Here is a 4,106-nt window from a genome sequence, read left to right as displayed (position 1 = left end):
GAAAAATAAAAGATTATACATTTGCCCTAGGACTGGACCACATCTAATACGGAGTGATCCAAGCCCATGTCGATCACCATCAATTGGATTTCTTGTTCACCTTTTCTCCCTCTTACGTGCAGTTCAGCTTTGGATCCTTTTAATTTTTAGGACTTTTGATATGTGGATTATCTTTCTAAAGCTTTATTTCTTCCAAATTGTTTAAGTTTTAATAGACTCGAAATTTGACATATAAACAGATGAGAATTTAGGAGTTTGATTATTTGACAACCCTGGAGGACTACTAATCTATACCACCAACCTTTTTTTGATATCATAGACTATTCATGTAAAGAATATCTCAGAAAATTAAAAAATCTATCTCTTTCAATTTGGAATATCTCATTCCAAACTAGGATAAAAGACAGACCCAATCTCTAAATTGGCTTTCCAACTCTTTTTTCTTCTTTCTTTCTGTGGGTAGGTAGGTGTATGCGTTGGGGAGGAGGGAGTGGGAGAGGGAGTTATATATGTCCCCCCCTAAACTTAAATATATATATATATAAAGTAGATTAACTGCAACTTTTGATAAGGAGGGAATTTTCAATTCAGTTAGTGTGGGGAGATTGAAAAAAAGTAATTAAAAAAAAAAGATTAGGGATTGCTAGTTAGTTGCATGGTCATTGTGTCAACACGGAGAATAAACAAGGGAGACACGTGAACATCCAATCAGGGGTAGGGTGGTCTTTTTACCACCTTTGTGTTCGGACATCACATGAGAAGACGATAGTACAATGATAGAAATTTGGATCTGCTGCCATCACACATGTGGAAGAAAAATGAAAGGTGCGAATTGGATCTCACATGTACAACTAGGAGATCATACGTGCAACATATCCAAACTCCAATGATACTATGCAAAATGTATTTCCATTTTTTTTTTAAGAATAATGTTTACCCACTTTGTCGCTATTATAAAGTTAAAAAGCACCATGAGTCCCATATTAAGCATTCAAGTGACGAAAGAAAAGCAATTCACAGAGAACAATTACTATTCTTTATTCTAATTAGTGGAAATGATTAATGTGGGAGCGCACCCGCCCCTGTATCCACTTCTTCCTCAACTCTGTCTGCCACCTCCATTTTTTCTATCCATTCGGTGTGGCTCCTTCTCCGCCTGTCCTGTTCAATGGTCTGAATGACCTCTCTCCCTCTCCCATCAATTCGTCACTTCCTTTTTCTTCTTCAAGATCTCTGTTGTTCTGGGTTACAGACTCACAGTCATGCTAGGGCAACTCTTTTCAGAAAACCCACTACTTTAATTAGCAAATTATCTCAAAACAGTCATCGTGCTTTGATCAATTTGCGTTGCAGAGAAGAAATTGATTCTCTTAGGTTCAATATCCTCGCTTTTCTTCCACTTCTGGTTTGTCCTCCTCCTCCTCTTTTAGTGCCATGGCAACTTACCTCTCTGAGAACCAATTTTCTGAGCCCATTGATCACTAATTTACTCATAAAACCTGGGTTTTAGCTTCCACTTCTCTTCCTTTTGGTCTTTCAGGCGAATTGGGTGTTCAGATTCTTCTATTTCAAGTTGGATTGTTTGGTAAGAACAGAGCGTTTGGAGCCAGGGTATGTGAGAGAGAGAGAGAGATCCAAGGGAATGAGATTCCAGAAAAAAAATATCAAATTGTAGAAACATTGATACAAACCACATGGTTAAGATTTCATACCAATGAGGGAAAAAGGGGGTTAAGATTTCATATCAAATTATTAAGCACTGCAGGTAGTAACGGTATAAACGTGATTTTTTTTGGTAACAACGGTATAAACTAGATTTATTTTCATGCTATGGCACTTTCCCCGCCCACACTCTAATCGCTTGGAAGTATTAAAAGGAAACAAAATGTGAGGGAGTGACTGCGCCGCATTTACAGCGTACACTGTGATGTCGTTTTTTTACCAGCCACTGAAGCAAGGGGTTATTGACTTTTTGATTAAAGCGTGTAATATGACATGTAGAAAATGATGAATTATAGGTAGACAGTTTGTTGAATAAGGTTTTTTCTGGGGCGACTTTCCTGAGGCCATGGTGAATGATTCATTGCGACCTCATGCAATAGAGGGATCACAACTGTTTTTCATCGATCAACCATCAATGAAGAATTTTTTCTTTTTGTTGTTCCTATCTATTACACGAAGGTTTGTAAGCTTGTAAGATTCCAATAAATACGTAGTTTGAAGCCTACAAACCTTCGTGTCGATTTTGATTAGTTTGATTTCTGGTGCAGTTTGTTTAGTTCAAATGATTTTGGTTTGATTGGTTTTATCGATTTGGATTAAGTTTTGACATCACTACTTATGTGATTGTAAGATGGGCTAGTTCCTGTTGTAAAGATAAATTCTTTTTTAACCCCAAGTGGATTTTTTACACCATGGGTGAGTTTGCATAGAAAAAAGAAAAAAAAAAAGTTACTTGTTGAATGTTTCATTTACTTACATCCATAGTTTTAAAAATTAGAATAGAATTGTTTGGATCAGATTGCGAACAACCAAAACTGATTCCTTTTTCTGATCAGTCTAATGATAAGGTATAAAGGTAAAAATGGTCCAAAAAATCCATTTTAAAAAACACAGATAAATCATTCTGATTCAATCCAATCCCGAATTGATGCCAATTCGATCTGAATTAATATTAATTGAGACTGATCCTGACTAATGGATCGATATTGGTTGAGAGTCTTGAGACCAATCCAAGACCAATCTCGACTCCTGAGTTTTTTTTATTTTATTTTTTATTTTTTTCTGTGATGAATATTTTTTTTTCGACTCTCGAATTTTAAAACTTTATTTACACTTGCTATTTTAAAATAAACACGTGCTCTCACATGAGAGGTGCATAGAACTAGATTCTCTACCATTTAATTATAATTAATATCTAAGAAAGGGGTTAAAATTTTATTATCAATCAGGAAGAATAATTTAAGATTTCATATCAAAAAGCAACAAAACAAATATTAATCACTGCAGGTAGGAACGTTATAAATAAGATTAAAAAGGCAAACTGGAGGGGTTTCATGACCCCATGAAATGGAAATAGTTAAATGGGATGGAGCTGAAAGTGAGAGAGGCATATTACTGATGATGGTATGGTATGTGATTCTCTTTGTGCCCTGTTAAGGGCCTAGGCCTACGTATTACAGCCTAAACAACAAGAATAAGAAACTTATCAATCTATTAAAAATAAAAAATAAAAATTCTCTTCATCTATTTATAAAGCCCTTAATTCATGACCTCTCTGAAGCTCGGGCTTATGGTTTCACGTTGTCAAATGATATTATAGCAAGTTATCTGTGGCAAATTAGTAATATGTGACAACTGGAATTATAATTCTAAGAGAGATATATACAAGGCAATCAGGTAGTGTTTAATTGTTGGTTTATGAACCAAGGAATCAAAAGAGAGATATCCTAAGGTATGAGATTCCCGACAAATAAAACCAAATTATAGAAAGGTTGATTCAAATTCTATATAAATAATAAGCATTGCAGGTAATAATGATATAACCAAAATTAAGGGGGCAACAGATGTGTTATTAGCCCCATGAAATGAAACAGTTAAAATGAATGAAGTTGAAAGTGGGAGTGAGCTGTAAGTAATCATGGTATGTGATTCCCTTCCCCACCATATTAAGGCCTTAAACTAACAAGGGCGAGAAAGTTCTCTTCATCTCTATTGGTAGAAATAGAATTAACCCTAAGCAATTAATTTAAGCCCTAGCTCGCCCTATAATAAAGTCCCCAAACCAGTACCTAACCTCAGGAGGCCCCCATGGGTGAAGATTCTCTCAACTTTACACAAAAAAAAAGCAGACAAATTAAAAAGGTACCGATCGAGGACGGTTCTCTACTTATTGGGTCATATCAGTTGATAGGAAAGGAAATACGTAGCAGGTGCAGATGTTAGTACATTTACATATTACAAAGTAGAAACTTATAACAGAGGCCATGAAAATTTTGAAGAAAGAATCCCAGCACAGAGCCCCAATTGCTCTTTGGCGACCAATTCAATTGTGGGTTGTGACATAATCTATTCTGATCGTTACTACATAGCTAGTCTTTCAAACC

The sequence above is a fragment of the Macadamia integrifolia genome, chromosome 6 (assembly GCF_013358625.1).
Source record: "Macadamia integrifolia cultivar HAES 741 chromosome 6, SCU_Mint_v3, whole genome shotgun sequence".
Lineage (NCBI taxonomy): Eukaryota > Viridiplantae > Streptophyta > Magnoliopsida > Proteales > Proteaceae > Macadamia > Macadamia integrifolia.
This window is presented reverse-complemented; position numbering follows the sequence as displayed.